We start from the raw sequence: 20,934 nt of genomic DNA, 5'->3' as shown, positions 1-20,934 counted from the left end.
AACGTCTCTTTGTGGCCCCCCAATATGCGCCTACACTAGAAGCGTTCAGACCTATAAAGTACGACCGCTCCTATGACGTCACTCGGGGCCTTTCTGCTGCCTGAGGCAAAAATTTTAATGGTTCCCCCCAAATTCTCAATCCACCCCTCCTCCCAGCCCTACTGCTAGACCGCAGCCACATAAGTAGAACATTTAAGATGAGCCAGTAAACCCCGGACCACATGAAGCCCAAACCTAGGGGCCACACTCCAGACATACCTGCCGTACAACTCCCTGTAACTGCCTTGAGCGAGTTCACAGCAACACCCCCCCCTCCAGACGGTGCAGTTCCTATACCCCATAAACATACAACAGACGGCCCCGACTCTACAGACTACACTATAAAGTCCTAGGACCGCTCCTCATGTCACCCCACTGTAGCAGACAGCAGGACAAGTCTACCCACCCCCATCCCATATACCCCCTGACCCCCACATTGCCAGAACCACTCGTCATGCCCCCCTTTCCCTCAGACAGCAGCACGAGATCCCCTTGTCTGATCTCAATGGCTCCCACCCAATACCCCCTGCTGACCCCATATGCCCCAAGACCAGGGACTGCCCCCCGGACACCCCCTCTGGCTAGACTGCTCCCCCAGTACTAGTGTCTGATCAGGTGTCCTACAGAACACACAGTTCTCCCCATGTGCCCCTTCTCTCCCACAGACCGGACATCAGATCTACAGACCATTGTCTGCACCCTGCACCCACCGACCGCTGCTCGAGCCCCTCCAGCCAACTGTTCCCAAGGTACAGACAGTACCCCCCCCCCCCCCCCCGAACAGGTCGCCGTCACTGCCCCCCGAACAGGTCGCCGTCACTGCCCCCCGAACAGGTCGCCGTCACTGCCCCCCGAACAGGTCGCCGTCACTGCCCCCCGAACAGGTCGCCGTCACTGCCCCCCGAACAGGTCGCCGTCACTGCCCCCCGAACAGGTCGCCATCTGTGTCCGCTACCTATAGCTCTCCTCAACATGACCATGTGAATAGTAGCGAAGTCATGTGACCACTGACATCACACCTTACTAAAGCCCCCCTCTAGAGATCTGCACTCTCCTGTCCCCCCAAAAACACTACACCCCCTCCCCCTCACCCCCCTGGCCCCCAGATTACAGCCGGTTCTGTACTGTAACCCCCTGTAATTGCACCAGACTCCACTCCATGACCCCCACTGCCCCTGAGTGCTCCCCCTGCCCCTCATACATGAGCTCCATATGCCGCCCCTCCCCCGCTCCCCATGAAGCTCTGTGTACTCCAGGACTGCACCACATCCTACCTCACTGGGTTGCTTGCAGGCACACAGCCCCTCCTCCTTCCACACAAGCTGCTGCAGTCGGGGTTTGTCAGCACGTCCCACATTTGGTCATGTGACCATGAAGGAGCATGTGACCAATGACATCACAGACCTCCTTCTAACAACTCCACTCTAGCATCTACCACAGTCTGAAGCCTGACTCCTCCCACACATGATCACATGGTCATGACATCATCACAGGTCATTTACCTCTTCCGGCAACACAGCCTGGAGCCTGACTCCTCACACACATAATCACCTGGTGACGTAATCGGACTCTGAGTCTGAGGTAAGTGTCCTGTGTGCTGGGCTGCGGGGCGTCCTCTCCGTGTTCTGTGCGGTCTCCTGTGCGGGTCAGGATTAGGGACAGGTTTACAGTCAGGGAGGTTTTGTGGAGAATTAGTTTCTAGAACAACTTGGGGGCGGGGCTCCATCCTCTCAGAAGCCCATACATTCTAGGTGGGTACATATTGTGTCTAGCAGGGCAGGTAGGTGTGTAGTCACCGCCATTGTCTGTCAGGATTACTGGGGCAGAGGGGTCATTAACCCCTTCACCGCCAGCTCTCTCGGCCAGGCACAGTCAGCCTCCGCCAGCACTCAGCCCACTAGGCACTAGGCTAGCCCAGGGACTGACTAAGTGACAGGAGCAGCACCTGGGTATATCTGAGTGTAATCTATATGTACAGGTATATACATAGTCATCCTCCTGTGTATTATAGTATATACTATGCTGGTATAACCTGGGTCTATCTGAGTGTAATCTATATGTACAGGTATATACATAGTCATCCTCCTGTGTATTATAGTATATACTGTGCTGGTATAACCTGGGTCTATCTGAGTGTAATCTGTATGTACAGGTATATACATAGTCATCCTCCTGTGTATTATAGTATATACTATGCTGGTATAACCTGGGTATATCTGAGTGTAATCTATATGTACAGGTGTATACATAGTCATCCTCCTGTGTATTATAGTATATACTATGCTGGTATAACCTGGGTCTATCTGAGTGTAATCTATATGTACAGGTATATACATAGTCATCCTCCTGTGTATTATAGTATATACTGTGCTGGTATAACCTGGGTCTATCTGAGTGTAATCTGTATGTACAGGTATATACATAGTCATCCTCCTGTGTATTATAGTATATACTATGCTGGTATAACCTGGGTATATCTGAGTGTAATCTATATGTACAGGTGTATACATAGTCATCCTCCTGTGTATTATAGTATATACTATGCTGGTATAACCTGGGTCTATCTGAGTGTAATCTATATGTACAGGTATATACATAGTCATCCTCCTGTGTATTATAGTATATACTATGCTGGTATAACCTGGGTCTATCTGAGTGTAATCTATATGTACAGGTATATACATAGTCATCCTCCTGTGTATTATAGTATAGACTATGCTGGTATAACCTGGGTCTATCTGAGTGTAATCTATATGTACAGGTATATACATAGTCATCCTCCTGTGTATTATAGTATATACTATGCTGGTATAACCTGGGTCTATCTGAGTGTAATCTATATGTACAGGTATATACATAGTCATCCTCCTGTGTATTATAGTATATACTATGCTGGTATAACCTGGGTATATCTGAGTGTAATCTATATGTACAGGTATATACATAGTCATCCTCCTGTGTATTATAGTATATACTATGCTGGTATAACCTGGGTCTATCTGAGTGTAATCTATATGTACAGGTATATACATAGTCATCCTCCTGTGTATTATAGTATATACTATGCTGGTATAACCTGGGTATATCTGAGTGTAATCTATATGTACAGGTATATACATAGTCATCTTCCTGTGTATTATAGTATATACTATGCTGGTATAACCTGGGTATATCTGAGTGTAATCTATATGTACAGGTATATACATAGTCATCTTCCTGTGTATTATAGTATATACTATGCTGGTATAACCTGGGTCTATCTGAGTGTAATCTATATGTACAGGTATATACATAGTCATCCTCCTGTGTATTATAGTATATACTATGCTGGTATAACCTGGGTATATCTGAGTGTAATCTATATGTACAGGTATATACATAGTCATCTTCCTGTGTATTATAGTATATACTATGCTGGTATAACCTGGGTCTATCTGAGTGTAATCTATATGTACAGGTATATACATAGTCATCCTCCTGTGTATTATAGTATATACTATGCTGGTATAACCTGGGTCTATCTGAGTGTAATCTATATGTACAGGTATATACATAGTCATCCTCCTGTGTATTATAGTATATACTATGCTGGTATAACCTGGGTATATCTGAGTGTAATCTATATGTACAGGTATATACATAGTCATCTTCCTGTGTATTATAGTATATACTATGCTGGTATAACCTGGGTATATCTGAGTGTAATCTATATGTACAGGTATATACATAGTCATCTTCCTGTGTATTATAGTATATACTATGCTGGTATAACCTGGGTCTATCTGAGTGTAATCTATATGTACAGGTGTATACATAGTCATCCTCCTGTGTATTATAGTATATACTATGCTGGTATAACCTGGGTCTATCCGAGTGTAATCTATATGTACAGGTGTATACATAGTCATCCTCCTGTATATTATAGTATATACTATGCTGGTATAACCTGGGTCTATCTGAGTGTAATCTATATGTACAGGTATATACATAGTCATCCTCCTGTGTATTATAGTATATACTGTGCTGGTATAACCTGGGTCTATCTGAGTGTAATCTATATGTACAGGTATATACATAGTCATCCTCCTGTGTATTATAGTATATACTGTGCTGGTATAACCTGGGTCTATCTGAGTGTAATGTATATGTACAGGTATATACATAGTCATCCTCCTGTGTATTATAGTATATACTATGCTGGTATAACCTGGGTCTATCCAAGTGTAATCTATATGTACAGGTGTATACATAGTCATCCTCCTGTATATTATAGTATATACTATGCTGGTATAACCTGGGTCTATCTGAGTGTAATCTATATGTACAGGTGTATACATAGTCATCCTCCTGTGTATTATAGTATATACTGTGCTGGTATAACCTGGGTCTATCTGAGTGTAATCTATATGTACAGGTATATACATAGACATCCTCCTGTGTATTATAGTATATACTGTGCTGGTATAACCTGGGTCTATCTGAGTGTAATCTATATGTACAGGTATATACATAGTCATCCTCCTGTGTATTATAGTATAGACTATGCTGGTATAACTAGGTGATTTTCCTAGTCTATGACGGAAAGTCATGGTTTTACAGCAAGACACGGAGGCTCCTATTGCTATCTCCTTCTTTACTGTCCACCAATAGCAGCAAAGAAAAAATTTACATAACATGACGTAACCATAGTAACATCCCCTCCCCTCACAGTCCATATAACAGACGGCTCCTCCTATAGATCCTCCTCTTTCTTTACGAGCCTGACACCATGACCGGAACCACCGAACACGAACCCGGAACCTTGAATCGGGAAAACGACCAGCATGGAACCACCGGAACATCCGAACGAACATCATCAGCTGAGATCACTGGAACCTTTCTTCCTTGAAAGCCAACATGGCTATAACTGGAACAGAGCAACTGAAGCCCGTAGCGAATCAACTTCCTCCTGAAAGTAATAAACAAATTAAGCAATGGGCAGAAGAATACATCGCCAGTCATACGCGATCCTGCCATCATAAACATCTTAAGCCGACTATGCAGACAAAGCATGCAAATCAGAGTGAAAACCACAGAAAATACATTGTAAGGGAGGGAATCCCAGGGTGGGCAATACTCGCCTCCGTGTCTTTAACCGCCTCACGTCCGCCCATAGGATATAAACGTCCTATGGGTGGACGTCTATTTCTGACAGCACGTTTTAGAACGTCCTGTCAGAAATAGCAGCTGCACGCTAATCGTGCAGCTGCTGATCGGGTTGCCCGCTGTCAGTGACAGTAGGGCAACCCTAAGACAAGGCAGGGACAGTTCCCAGGTGTCCCTGCCTTCACGATCGCTGCAGACACAGCGCTCACCGAGCGCTGTGTCTGCAGAGAAGGAAGCGCTGTGCGCTTCCTGTTCCGGCCCGGCGATCATGTGACCGCCGTGACCGGAGTGTGCAGGGGCTGTGTGAGGTCTCTCAGAGACCTCGATCAGCCCTGCTGTGAGGCTGTACAGCGCTGGATTGCTGCTGTACAGCCTCTATAGGGGTGCATTTGTCCTGTAACTGGGGCTACTATGTCAGCCCCAGTTACAGGAGAAATCAACAATGAAAAAAAAAAAGAAAAAGTGAAGCAAATGTCCCCCAGAGGTCTTGTATGACCTTATGGGGGACGAAAAGTGTAAAAAAAAATAAAGGGTTGAAAAAATAAAATAAAATAAAGTTTGACATGTAAAAAAAAAAAAGTTCCCAAGTAAGGAATAAAAAAAATAAATTAAAATAGACATATTAGGTATCGCCGCGTCCGTAAAAACCAGCTCTATAAAAGTATCACATGACCTAACCCCTCGGGTGAACACCGTAAAAAAAAAAAAACTGTCAAAACAAGCAATTTTTGTCACCTTGCATCACAAAAGGTGCAACACCAAGTGATCAAAAACGCGTATGTCCCACAAAATAGTACCAATAAAACCGTCACCTCATCCCGCAAAAAATGAGCCCCTACATAAGAAAATCTCTTAAAAAATAAAAAAACTATAGCTCTTAGAACATGTAGACACTAAAACATCATTTTTTTGGTTTCAAAAATGCTATTATTGTGTTAAAGTGAAACAAATAAAAAAAAGTATACATATTAGGTATTGCCGCGTCCGTAAAAACCAGCTCTATAAAAATATCACATGACCTAACCCCTCGGGTGAACACCGTAAAAAAAAAAAAAAAAAAAAACGGTGTCAAAACAAGCAATTTTTGTCACCTTGCATCACAAAAGGTGCAACACCAAGTGATCAAAAATGCGTATATCCCACAAAATAGTACCAATAAAACCGTCACCTCATCCCGCAAAAAATGAGCCCCTACATAAGAAAATCTCTCAAAAAATAAAAAAACTATAGCTCTCAGAACATGGACACATTAAAACATAATTTTTTTGTGAAAAAGTATACATATTAGGTATCGCCACGTCCGTAACAATCTGCTCTATAAAAATGTCACTTGACTGAACCCCTCAGGTGAACGCTGTAAAAATAAATAAATAGAAACTGTGCTAAAACAACCAATTTTTTGGTCACCTTGCCCCATAAAGTGTTATAATGAATGATCAAAAAATCATATGTACCCAAAAATAGTACTAATAAAACTGGCACCTTATCCCCTAGTTTCCAAAATGGGGTCACTTCTTGGGAGTTTCTACTGTAAGGGTGCATCAGGGGCTTCAAATGGGACATGGCATCTAAAAACCATGTGGAGTTCCTTTTCTTCTGCGCCCTGCCGTGTGCCCATACAGCAGTTTATGACCACATGTGGGGTGTTTCTGTAAACCGCAGAATCTGGGTAATAAATATTGAGTTTTGTTTGGCTGTTAACCATCGATGTGTTAAAGAAAAAAATTGATTAAAATGGAAAATCTGCCAAAAAAGTGAAATTTAAAAATTTGATCTCCATTTTCCTTTAATTCTTGTGGAACGCCTAAAGGGTTAACAAAGTTTGTAAAATCGGTTTTGAATACCTTGAGGGGTGTAGTTTCTACAATGGGGTCATTTATGGGGGTATCCACTATGTAGGCCCCACAAAGTGACTTCAGACCTGAACTGGTCCTTATAAAGTGGATTTTGGCAATTTTCTTAAAAATTTGAAGAATTCCTTCTAAACTTCTAAGCCTTCTAACGTCCTAAAAAAATAAAATGACATTTCCAAAATGATGCCAACATAAAGTAGACATATGGGGAATGTTAAATAATAAATATTTTATGAGGTATCACTTTCTGTTTTAAAAGCAGAGAAATTGAAATTTAGAAAATTGCGAATTTTTCAAATTTTTGGGGAAATTTGGGAATTTTTCATAAATAAAGGTGAAATATTTTGACTCAAATTTATGACTATCATGAAGTACAATGTGTCACGAGAAAACAATCTCTGAATGACTTGGATAAATAAAGGCGTTCCAAAGTTATTACCACATAAAGTGAGATATGTCAGTTTTGCAAAATTTGGCCTGGTCAGGAAGGGGGCAAAGGGCCCAGATGGGAAGTGGTTAATAAAACCATGACTTTCCGTCATAGACTAGGAAAATCACCTAGTTTTACAGCAAGACACGGAGGCTCCTATTGCTAAGTTTAAAGTTGAGCAATCACAGCAGAAAACAAATGTGGAGGCGGTCTAAAATTATACTCCCTAAATGTCGATGCCGAAGACCAGTCCGCAAGACGTAGAATATCCTCCAAACGTGCCCCCGAAACAGCCAAGGCGGTAGCTGATGCGCCTCTAGCGGAATGAGCTGTAAATATGGAAGTATCAATTCCTGCTAACGACATAATCCACTTCATCCAGCGTGCCAAAGTAGGGCTGGACACAGGACCAAACGGATGCCGAATTGACAAGAAAAGCTGAGGAACCGAAGACAACCGGTAAGTACGCGTCCGGGATTCATACTCCTTCAAACAAGCCACCGGACAAAGAACCGGCGAGGCTGGAAACGATGGGTAAGAGACCGACCTAATGTTGGTCTTAGTACGTCTGGATATATTGAAGGTGACCCCTTCCGGAGTAAATGATCTGGCGTCGTGATCAAGCGCCCGAACATCTGAGACCCGCTTACAGGATATCAGGCAAAAAAGAACCACTAATTTGGCCGACAACTGCCGTAACGTGAGATCCGGGTTACCTGGCCAGTTGGATAAAAAGGACAAAACCAAAGACACGTCCCAAGTCGTGGTAAAGCGAGGACGGGGAGGACGAGACATGCGGGAACCGCGAAGCAAACGCGATACGGAAGGGTGCTGTCCCGCAGGGACACCATCAAAACCCTGATGCGTAGACGAAATAGCGGATCTGAACAAATTAATTGTCCGATAAGCTTTACCCGCTTCGAAAAGGGAAGTAAGAAAGTCTAAAAGATGGGTCACAGGGGCCGAAACGGGATCCAAGTCCCGTTCCACGCACCAACCAGACCAAGATCGCCAGGCTGCCCGATAAGATTTTCTGGTGCCGGGAGCCCAGGCGTTGTCCAAAAGGCGTCTAGTTGCCTCTGAAATATCACCGATTTCTCCAGGAGTCCTGAGATCCGGCAGGCTATCAGACGTAGGGATCCTTCCAACAGGAGCGGGTGGTGTAATCCTCGAGGGTCCTGGAGGAGATCCATCCGATTCGGGAGAAGAAACGGCACATCTATCAGGAGACCCAGTAGTGACGGAAACCAAGCCTGAGTCCCCCAGAAGGGGACCACCACTACCAATTCGGCCAGATGACGACGAACATGTAACATCATCCTCGGGATCATAGCAAATGGCGGGAATGCATACATCAGCGGACCGTACAGGGTTGAAGGAACGCGTCCACTGCCTCTGCCGCCGGATCCGGGCGCCAGCTGAAAAACCGTGGAAGCTGGGTGTTCAGACGTGAGGCAAATAGGTCTATAGCAAAAGGACCCCAATTCCTGGACAACTCTGAAAATGTCTCTGGCGCTAGCATCCAATCGCTGCTGTCCGTAAGGTAGCGAGAGCCCCAATCCGCCTGACTGTTGTGGAGTCCCGGGAGGTATTCCGCTTGAACCATGACCTCCCTGGAGAGACAAAAGGCCCAGAAATCTTTCGCTAACCGAGCCAAGGTAGCCGAGCGCGTACCTCCCAAACGGTTGATGTATCGCACTGCAGACACATTGTCCATCCTCAAACGAATGCACGCCCGAGCCATCCCGTTGGTGAAACTCCGAATGGCAAAGGAACCGGCAAGAAGTTCCAACGCGTTGATATGAAGTCGTGCCTCTTCTGCGGACCACCGGCCACCCGTGGAGATCCCGTTGCAGTGGGCACCCCAACCGTGAAGGCTGGCGTCCGACTCGACAGTGATATCGGGTTGTAAGCCGAATATCGCTTTGCCGTTCCATGCTTCCAGGTTGTCGATCCACCAAGCGATCTCTTCCCGAGATTCCGGGTCCAGGATCAGAGTGTCTGCGAACGCAGCGCCAGAGCGGAGATGCGCTATCTTCAGGCGCTGAAGGGCCCTGTAGTGCAATGGGGCCGGAAACACTGCTTGGATCGATAGAAACATAGAAACATAGAAACATAGAATGTGTCGGCAGATAAGAACCATTTGGCCCATCTAGTCTGCCCAATATACTGAATACTATGGATAGCCCCCGGCCCTATCTTATATGAAGGATGGCCTTATGCCTATCCCATGCATGCTTAAACCCCTTCACTGTATTTGCAGCTACCACTTCTGCAGGAAGGCTATTCCATGCATCCACTACTCTCTCAGTAAAGTAATACTTCCTTATATTACTTTTAAACCTTTGCCCCTCTAATTTAAAACTGTGTCCTCTTGTGGTAGTTTTTCTTCTTTTAAATATGCTCTCTTCCTTTACCGAGTTGATTCCCTTTATGTATTTAAAAGTTTCTATCATATCCCCTCTGTCTCTTCTTTCTTCCAAGCTATACATATTAAGGTCCTTTAACCTTTCCTGGTAAGTTTTATCCTGCAATCCATGTACTAGTTTAGTAGCTCTTCTCTGAACTCTCTCTAGAGTATCTATATCCTTCTGGAGATATGGCCTCCAGTACTGCGCACAATACTCCAAGTGAGGTCTCACCAGTGTTCTGTACAGCGGCATAAGCACTTCACTCTTTCTACTGCTTATACCTCTCCCTATACATCCAAGCATTCTGCTGGCATTTCGTGCTGCTCTATTACATTGTCTTCCCACCTTTAAGTCTTCTGAAATAATTACTCCTAAATCCCTTTCCTCAGATACTGAGGTCAGGACTGTGTCAAATATTCTATATTCTGCCCTTGGGTTTTTACGCCCCAGGTGCATTATCTTGCACTTATCCACATTAAATTTCAGTTTCCAGAGTTCTGACCATTCTTCTAGTTTTCCTAAATCCTTTTCCATTTGGCGTTTCCCTCCAGGAACATCAACCCTGTTACATATCTTTGTGTCATCAGCAAAAAGACAAACCTTACCAGCGAGGCCTTTTGATGAGGCGAGAAGACCTAAATTGATAACAGGGCGCATCTGACCCCCTTTCTTCTGGACCAGAAAGATAGAGCTGATGACCCCCGTCATGCCTGGTGGTGCCCTCTCGATCGCCCGCTTGTGGTAGAGGGAAGTGAGTTCTAGGTCTACCAGCGCGGCGTCGGGGCGAGACAGCAGGGAGGTGGGAGGGGTTGGAATCTGGTCTGGGGAAGCCACGAGTTCCACGTGGAAGCCTTCTACAGTGGATAAAATCCAACGGTCGGATGTTATTGCCGCCCAAGCAGGGGAAAAATGCAGGAGTCTGCCCCCTATGCAATGCTCCAAAGAAGCCCCCATCGGGGGAGGACTTACCGAAATGTCGTCGTGTGGACTGATTTCCTCTGTAGGGTCTGCCACGCCATTGTCCACCTCTTGCAGGGAAGAACGGGGATGGAAACCTCCTGTTCCTGGAAGGCGGGGCGTTGATGAAAGGAGCCTCTGCCCGCGTTGCGGGTTTGAAAATTGGAACGGCCGGACAGACGGCCCCTAATACTGCCGGCCCTGGTGGAGACCCATCCCTGGAATACTCTCCTAAATGAAGATTGGGCCTTATCTAGGGCAGTGAAAGCTCCCACGAACCGGCTCAAATCCTTAATAAAGGAGTCGCCAAAGAGATGACCCTGAGCATCTGCGCCTGATTCAGTAAGGGCCAGGTTGGCCAGTTTCGGGTCTATTTTAAATAAAATTGCCTTCCTTCTCTCAATTGCTAGAGAGGAATTGGCGTTGCCAGCGATGCAGATTGCACGCTGGATCCAGCCTCTCATTTCCTCAGGGTCAATAGGGGACCCATCCGATCTGGCATTCTCAGCCATCTCAAACAATTTGGCCAGAGGACCAAAGACATCTAGGAGCTTGTCCTGACAGCTACGCAGAGCTGAGTCTAACCCCTTACGGGGATTCCAGCCGGACTTGGCGAGGAATTGTGTGACCTTGGGATCTACCACAGGAGTGTCACATACCTTATTAGGCACAATGGGCCTAGGGCATTCAGCCTTCATCTTATTTCTCGCCTCCTTGCTAAGGGGGCGGCGGACCCAATGTTCCAAGTATTTGCCAACATGGTCCGTCGGCAGCCACTCCGCCGATCTGGGATGGTGGAGGGCGTTAGGGTCAAACATGGGCTCTCCCAAATGGTCAACAAGGGAGGAAGCCGGAGTGGCCCTAGCAGAGGAATCCTTCACTTGAGAAGTTGAAGGAGTGGGGCAGAGGGGGGAACTGGGCCCTGCATGCGTTTCTTCCTCAGAATCAGCATTTGTATCAGCAAAGGCCTCCTCATCTTACCCAATGTCGGCGTCAGAATCGCTCAATTGTTGCGCTCTAGCGCATTTCCAAGGCCGCGCCCGTTCTGCCTGGCGCGGAAAGGCTCTCTTACGCGATCTATGCGCGTGTTCAAGGGTGGCCGGAGGCGCACCAGTCAATTGTACCTGTGACACAGGACTATTCATAGGAGGTTGCTGAGCTGTGGGGACCGCAGGCTGCACAGACCCTGAAAAAGGGTGGCCAGCCAGTGCCTGTGCTATCGTATGAGACAGCACAGAGGACATGGAGTCCATTGCAGCAGTGATTGCGGCCGAGACAGAGCGCTGCAGCGCTACTGTTTGGTTGTCAGCCCCACTATGGGCATCCCTACAAGGGGATGAGGGTGCAGAGGCCTCAGGGGTATGATCGGATAGAGGCATGATAGGTAACAGGAAGCTCTCCCTATATATCTGACTGATGGTAGGAATAGACTCCACGGTCTAAGGTGGGGATATATGAGGGCTTAATAGGCCGGGTAAATGGTATATTACAGGGCAAGCAGAGCAGGTAATGAAAACAGGGTTAGTCACCCGATGTACAGGAGCGCCGGAGCAGGCGACTGGATCGTAGGACGGATGCGGAGAACCAGGAAGTGCCGCCGAGATCCCGCGAGAATCGGCGGGAAGAAACAGAGAAAACTAAAATGGCCGCCAAAATCCCGCGAGAACAAGCGGGAGACGGCCAAAGGAGTACCAATATGGCCGCCGGGATCTCGCGAGATCACGCGGCCATAGGAAAAGACTGAGGTGAGCGCGGGAAACGCAGCGCCGATGGGGTAGGAACGGAACCTGCAAAAGAATATTATAATGGGGTACAATGATAAACCGCAATAATCTGAACCTATTGGGAGGTAAAACAGGCCTAATAATATTAAGAAAATGAACGCGGTAAATGAGATGAGCGCAGGGAACAAAGTCCCAAGCAATGAATAGCAAGTGAAACGCTAGCAGAAGCGTGTAATAACAGCAAGTGACCAATACACAGTAATATAATAAAATATATAAGATATATATAAGATATAAAATCTAAACACAGGAGCTGCCAAAATGAGTACTTATCTTGGTGGCAGCAGCAAAGAAAGAGGAGGATCTATAGATGGAGCCGTCTGTTATATGGACTGTGAGGGGAGGGTGATGTTACTATGGTTACGTCATGTTATGTAAATTTTTTCTTTGCTGCTGTGTGGTGGACAGTAAAGAAGGAGATAGCAATAGGAGCCTCCATGTCTTGCTGTAAAACCTGGGTATATCTTAGTGTAATCTATATGTACAGGTATATACATAGTCATCCTCCTGTGTATTATAGTATATACTATGCTGGTATAACCTGGGTATCACCGGTATATAATTATACCTGGAGGACATAAACTTTCCTGTTAATCGCTCGCGCTCCGGTTTTCCGTGTGTAATCCACAGCTGATTCCATACGGTTTTCCATGTGGAGAAGCCCAGCCTGAGTGTAATCCAGAACCAGCAGTGGATGAGATTAGACCGATCTCCTCTATATTGGGCTCCTTTTCTCTATGTGGATATTGAACGGCCGTGCAGATTTATAAATTCTTAGCATGTCAGTTTTTGGTGGGGTTTTTCCGTTCCCCAGAGGCAGTTATAGGTGTTGTCGGACGTTTATATTGATAACCAGTTGTCAGGATCGGTCATCAGTATCTGATCGGCGGGATCTGATACCCGGCAGCCCCGACTATTAGCGGTTGGAAGAGGAGATGATGCTCCAGTGTGAGCGCCGCTTCCTCGTCAGTACACCGCACGTGGTCTCCTGTGGAGCGGTGGCATAGTGTAATTACTGAAATTTCAATAATCCGCAGCACTCGCCAGTAGTTCGTGAAAAATGGTGATTTATTCACTCAGACAGCTAGATTACAGCGACGTTACGACTTTGGTTGGTCTTTATCAAGCAATGAAGTCTCATATCCCAAAGTGCCTTAAATAGTGTATGTAGGTGGGTACATTAGTGTATGTAGGTGGGTACATTAGTGGGTGTAGGTGGGTACATTGGTGGGTGTAGGTGGGTACATTAGTGGGTGTAGGTGGGTACATTAGTGGGTGTAGGTGGGTACATTCGTGTATGTAGGTGGGTACATTCGTGTATGTAGGTGGGTACATTGGTGGGTGTAGGTGGGTACATTGGTGGGTGTAGGTGGGTACATTAGTGGGTGTAGGTGGGTATATTAGTGGGTGTAGGTGGGTACATTGGTGGGTGTAGGTGGGTACATACGTGTATATTGGTGGGTACATTGGTGGGTGTAGGTGGGTACATTGGTGGGTACTTTGGTGGGTGTAGGTGGGTACATTGGTGGGTGTGTACAGTCCCTGCCCCCGGGTGGGAGTATACTTATGTCTGCACATAACATGGTCCAAGTACAGGAGAGCTCAAGAAAAGCATCAGTAACATCAAGGTGATTTGCCTTAGATTAGAACACATAGTGATAAATCCATACATTCCATTCCACCTTATTTGTGAATGATGATCTCTGCGATAGCCCCGCAATCCGCGCTGATCACAGTACGGCGCCAAATGCCGGCGTCCCCTCCTCCTCATTGCGCATGCGTCAGCGTCCTTCACCAGCTACTAGGCAACGGAGGCCTTACATGGCGTCGGCCAATGAATAAAAGGCCATCCATGACGTCAGTAGTTGCCGCCTCCGGAGCCAATAAGAAAAATCTGACAAGGGGAAGCTGGAGCCAATAGAAGAAAGGCCTATTATGACGTCAGCTGTTGCCGCGTGGAGGGGAGATTACTCCTCTTCTCAACACGGCCTAAAAGCTGATCAGCTCCGGTCGTCAGGGAGACAGGAACGCTTCCATAAAGAGAAGCGCGGAGCGGTCCGTCTCACCTGTCACACGGAGCTGTCAGTGGGTAGGGTGCCAGTCCAGCCTGCCATGCCATTAATGAGCTATTACAATCCATCAGTCTCTAGCTGGTCCAGATCTGTTCTGCAAAAAACGGAACAGATCAGGAAAGAAACAACGGACGTGTGAATGGACCCTAAGAGTTTGCTGTTTGTGCAGGAAACCGTCACCAGTCTACTCTAGAATTGGTATTTATTCTATACATAAATAGCAAATTTACACAATAAAAAATATTCAGTGGCTTCTCTTCCTTTTTCATATTCTGTTATTGAATATGAAAAAGGTAGAGAAGCCACTGAATATTTTTTAAAGAAAGATGGCGTGATGCCAGAGGAACAGATCCACTTTATCGGAGAATGTATTGCGTTCATTCTGAAGCACAACTATTTTAAACATGGATCCGATTTTTATTTACAGACGTGGGGGACCGCGATGGGGACCAGATTCGCACCGAGTTTCGCAAACCTATATATGGGTTGATGGGAGGAGCTTACCTACCGCGCCTCGGGCGAGATTGGTGCGAATCTGGTCCTTTGGAAACGTTTTATTGACGACGTGATTTTTATATGGAAGGGAGATGAACTTAGTTTGAATAAAAATGATTTTTATCCTAATTTTAGCCTTACTCGGAGTAAAAAAAACAGATACATTTTTTAGATTTAACGATTTCGATTGTAGATGGGTCCATCCATACGAAGTAGTTTTATACCCCTCAATAGCTGTCACCTACCAATTTGGTTAAATAACATCCCACGTAGCCAATACATACGAGCACGGAGAAACTGCACCAATGATAGGGATTACAGAGAAGAATCCCAAAAATGTAATAAAAAATTTATGGAAAAGGGATATGATATAAAAAATCTGGTACCAATCGCAGATCAAGTTATTAGACTTGATCAATCTGCGTTATTACAGAAAGACACAAGAAAAGATGAAGTCAAATTACCAAAAGATGATAAACCCGTAGGACCGCAAAGCATTGAAATCCCTATCATCAGCAGATATAGTGAAGGCACCTCAATTTTCAAAAAAAACTGTAAGAGGGCATTGGGAAATATTAAAACAGGACAAGCAAATTGGTGAAATGATCACAGAATATCCCAAATTCATATTTAGGAAGGCCCCAAACCTTTCCAACCTGGTGGCACCTTCTATCACAATCCATAAACCCCCCCATAGAGAAACAAACCTATGAAGAAGGGTTTTTATCCCTGTAAATTATGTGCCAACTGTAAACTGACAAAAAAATTCACAAAAGGACCAATAATGGAAATAAAAGAAAAAAACTCTTGTCTTTAAAATCAACCACTACATGACATGCAATACCACAGGAGTCATATACTATATAAGATGTCCCTGCCGAAAAATATACGTGGGGAGAGCAAAAAGACAGCTAAAAACCAGAATCAGAGAGCACATCAATAACATACACAATAAATTTGAAGGACACCCACTATCCCGCCATTATGCCCAAAATCATGCGGGCAACTTTGCGGGATCCATATTTGGAGGCATTGAAAAGGTGCCCACCAATAAAAGAGGTGGCAATTATATTAAGGAAATGTCACGGAAAGAAAGTAAATGGATCTTTAAACTAAACAGTTTAGCCCCATACGGCTTAAACCAGGAGATCGAACTATTTGCTTTTGATTAATGCATAATATTTACCCATAAACCAAACGGGGTTAAACACTCCTTGTTATAATAAACCAGTGGTTGTCATGGGAACGAGTGCCTATTTATTCTCAGGACTGACAAATCTCACCATCCCTGACGAAGGAGCCCGACTGGCTCAGAAACGCGTCGGGTAGTTTTTTTGTCCCCTGAAGGCATCCATACAGAGTGCGGTGACGTCACACGCCGAAATTCCCGGACTTCAAACTGGTGGTTCCCTCGCACGAGTGATTTGCTGCCGGCCGGAGCTTCACTCATGCTAGAAGGTTGAACCAGAAGCCGTCCGGACACCAGCTTCCCTGCAATAACAAGGGGGATCTTCCGCGCATAGATCGCTCTTCTATAAGGTTCCAATCCACACAACTTCATATTTGTAATCAGCGCAGGTTCCCACTCTGGTTGTTTCAAAAACCAGACATTTACAAAATGATGCCAACATAAAGTAGACATATGGGGAATCTTGACTGATAACTATTTTACCAGTTTTGTTTGTTTTTTAAGTAGAGAAATTCAATAAAAAATAAAAAAAAGTTAAAGAAAAATATATTGACTCAATTTTGCCGCTAACATGAAGTACAATGTGTCACCAGAAAACATTCTCAGAATCGGTTAGATAAGTAAAACTATTCCAAAGTTATTACCACATGAAGTGACTCATGTCCGATTTGCAAAAATAGGCCTGAGCAGGAATTTGAAAACTGGCCTGGGGCAGGAAGGGTTAATATAGCCAAATAAGCCTCTGGGAGCAACGGGGGTGTTGCCCTTACACCTAGAGGCTCCTCCTTTCTGCACCTGCCACGCCCATTTCACTGTCACTGACAGGGTCAGGTGTGATTACTTCTTCACTCCCTGGTCCTGTCAATCAAAGTGAAAAGGGCGTGGCAGGTGCAGGAAGGAGGAGCCTCGAGGTAAAAAGGCAACACCCCCGTTACTCCTGGAGGTTCATTTGCATATAATAAAACATAATTATCTCAGCAGTGCGGGCACATATCAACATGGGACCAACACAGATGCCTTCAGCTGCCAAGCGCACATGTACCAGGTCAGCCGGTGTCACAGGTACCAATCTGCTGACAGATGCCCTTTATTCTTGTGATTCCAACTGATAGGACGAGGGCAGTCTGAGCTCTAGATCTATGAAGTGATCTACCAGATTACAGCTTTAGGCTGCTTTCATACCAGCGTTTTCAATTCCGCTATTGAGATCCGTCATAGGATGAAAACGCTTCAGTTTTGTCTCCATTCATTGTCAATGGGGACAAAACTGAACTGAACGAAACGGAGTCACCAAAATGCTTTCTGTTCTATTTGGTTGCTCTCCCATCGCGGACAGAATAACACTGCAAGCAGCGTTTTTCTTTCCGCGATGTGGTGCGGAGCAAGACGGATCCGTCCTGACACACAATGTAAGTCAATGGGGACGGATACATTTTCTCTGACACAATAGAAAACGGATCCGCCCCCCCCATTGACTTTCAATAGTGTTCATGACGGATCCGTCTTGGGTATAGAAGACATAATACAACCGGATCCGTTCATGACGGATGCATGCAGTTGTATTATTGTAACTGAAGCGTTTTTGCAGATCCATGACGGATCTGCAAAAAACGCTAGTGTGAAAGTAGCCTTATACTGGTATTACCGCTGTGTCCTGTAACTGACTATAGTGGTAATATGAAGGTGTGACAGGCTTTGACCTGAAACATGGAGGAACTGCCTTGATACACGTTATTATCTCCTCCAGTGTTTCCTCTTCTTATCTCCAGTAATTGTATTTTACATGGGATTTTCTATGATTTTACATCGGTTCATCTTCTTTCCATTCAGGTTCCTACAATAAAGGATCCGCTCAGCGTATATATCTCCTATATAAGATCATTCTCCTGATTGACCCTTCAAGGATGGATAAGGATGAGGACAAGATGGCAGAGAGTATAATAAATCTCACCCTAGAGATCCTCCTCCGGCTTACTGCAGTGGTGAGAGATTCTGATGATGTCACATTACATCATCTTCTCTATGTTACTAACAGATGGACCTGACTGGAGAGGTGAGGGACTCTGGAGATGTATGGAGTGATATTTATTACTGCGTCTCTCCATAACCAGGAATACACAGTAGTGAAGAAGACCTCTAGTGAGCATTGTCAGGCCCCGGTATCTGAAGAACGGGGAGGAATCCTGAGCCCAATATCAAGGCCGAGACCTCACATCCCGATACATGAGAAAGTCAACAGAGAGAAGATCCTAGAGCTCACCAACAAGATCATTGAGCTGCTGACTGGAGAGGTGACATCGCTGGGAATGCCGGGACATTATACAGTAAAACTATGAAGGGATCTGGGTGATGACTGTATCATTGTGTTGTCAGGTTCCTATAAGGTGTCAGGATGTCGCCGTCTATTTCTCCATGGAGGAGTCTGAGTATTTAGAAGGACACAAAGATCTGTACAAGAACGTCATGATGGAGGATCACCAGCCACCAAGTAAAAGACATGACTAAATACACACATCCTCTCACTAGTTATATGTAAGAAATTAATTGTCACCGTATGTTTTTCCTACAGTTAAAGAAGAGAGAACAACCCCCAGTCCTCTTCTTCTACAGGATGAGAGATGTCCAAGTCCTCTTCTTCTACAGGATGGTTCAGCAGAACATCAAAGCATTCCATATGATCATCAGATAGATGGAAATAAGGTCTCATAAAAGGTTCCCTATGATCTGTAGAAGTGCTGTGAAGATCTTGTGTTCAGTCTTGTTTTATAAACCAGTATTATATGTTATATCCTTGTATAATGAGAAAGGTAGAGATGGCAGGATTACAGCTAACTATAGACCTTACATGTCGTCTGGATCTTCTCACAGTTTTTTGGTCTGTAGAGAAGGAACCAACTAGATGCATATATACAGGAGACCTGCATATATTTTTGGGTCAGACAATGAAACATGGCACATGTAGATCCACTGTGTCTCTTGAACAGATTTGACATGGTTCTGCTCCAAAGTGTGTTATATAAGTGAGCCCCCCCTTCCCTCCCATTTTATCCCCTGTACAGGGGTCTGAACTTTGTTGCAGGGGAACCACTAGGCTGCTGCACTTGAAGTAGTTTCTGTACAAGTGACTGGTGACCCACGGGGTCAGGAAAGGAAGAATACATGTAGTCCGATAAATGGTCCGTTGTCAGGACAAGCAGTTCAGGATCAGAACGGAGATCAGGCAAGGGTCAGGTCAGGCAGCAAAGTGTCCAATCTAGAAGTCGGGCAGAAGTCTGTACACAGAACAAGCTTTGCATGAAACTAGCATACTAGAACCTATTGATCAGGCTCCTTTCCATGGCTTGTAGAGATCAGAGTGCGTGCATGCCGGCCCTATAAGAGCCAGAGATAGTGTGTGTGCACACATGACCTATGGGCAGAGAAGGTCATTATCGGCAGGAAGCAGGCCTCAGCTTGTGTGGGAGGACAGCGTTATTCCAGCAGCCGGGACCACTGGGAAGGGAGAGAGGGATGTTTGTGGGACTGGACCACTGGAGCCCTAAAGCTATGGAGCAGGTAAACCAGGCAGCAGACGTGCCCACTAGCAGGAAGGAGAGGAGCTATAGGCATGGACCGCTGCCATAGCAGATAACTGCTGTCATTTCATCACTTTGTCATTGTAATTAATGATCTTTTCTGGTCACATCAAACCTTCCACACGACTTCCATCAGTCTGCTGACTTTTACAATTTCTGTTTCACAGCTTTTAAATCTGGGTAAAGATCTCAACAATATTAAGGCTGAAGATACGTATGTGAGGAGTGATGAGCAGATCATAGAGGACATTCCCACCGATAACCACCCAGGTGAGTAGTAACCACTACATAAAGCAGAGAAGACTCACAGATTCTGCTCCTTCACTGGCTACTGATGACTCCTTGTATAGTCAGGTAGTGGTGGCAGTTTGGGGGTCACATATTGTACTTTCTCACAGGTTTTCCTTTATTAGCACACAATTGTTACCGATACCAGGTGTCCCACAGTATTGATCAGAAGGTTGGGGTTATCACCCATTCTTCTACCTTCTATGAACCCTCTTTCCGTAGTACTTAGAGGCTTTACTGACACTTCAGAATTTTTGGGAATAGGAGAAGCCTTATGGTAGAGCTGAAATAAAAAGAGCTGAAATAAAAAGAGCCACCAATGAACAGTAGCAGCTGCCTGTCTGACCATAAAGATCTCACAATGTTCTGCCCTAAAGAAGTAATCAGAGGAGGACAAATCCCCAGTGGTCAGTGACAGCTTGCCGGCCATTCTGCTCACCCCTTCCTGCTGAAGACTTTAATGCTATACCCCACTCTCCCCAGGGGCTCTGACCAATCCCAGTATATGGGGCCCCAAAATATTTCATGGCAGCTGTTAAATGGTCCCTTGTTGACACCTCAGAGAACACCGTCACAGTCCTGGTCTGACAACATATAGGATTATTGTATGTGCAGAGAGGTTTTATAGGGGAGCAGTTCTCTATTTCCCTTACACCGTGTGTTATCGGGTTCTAGACATAAATTGTTAACCCAGTG

The 20,934-nt window shown here is 45.3% G+C and overlaps 1 long non-coding RNA gene across 1 annotated transcript in view; it reads left to right on the top strand.

The window, feature by feature from the left end:
* The window catches only part of LOC120999574, a 69,032-nt gene extending 50,498 nt beyond the window's left edge, over positions 1-18,534 (top strand). The window contains exons 2-3 of the long non-coding RNA XR_005778563.1: positions 18,206-18,357; positions 18,487-18,534. This is a non-coding gene — a long non-coding RNA (uncharacterized LOC120999574). The remainder of the gene's footprint in view (positions 1-18,205; positions 18,358-18,486) is intronic.
* The last annotated feature ends 2,400 nt before the right edge of the window (positions 18,535-20,934 follow it).

Source organism: Bufo bufo, chromosome 4 (genome assembly GCF_905171765.1).
Source record: "Bufo bufo chromosome 4, aBufBuf1.1, whole genome shotgun sequence".
Lineage (NCBI taxonomy): Eukaryota > Metazoa > Chordata > Amphibia > Anura > Bufonidae > Bufo > Bufo bufo.
Note: the sequence above shows the minus strand (reverse complement) of the source record. Positions and strands in the feature narration are given on the sequence as shown.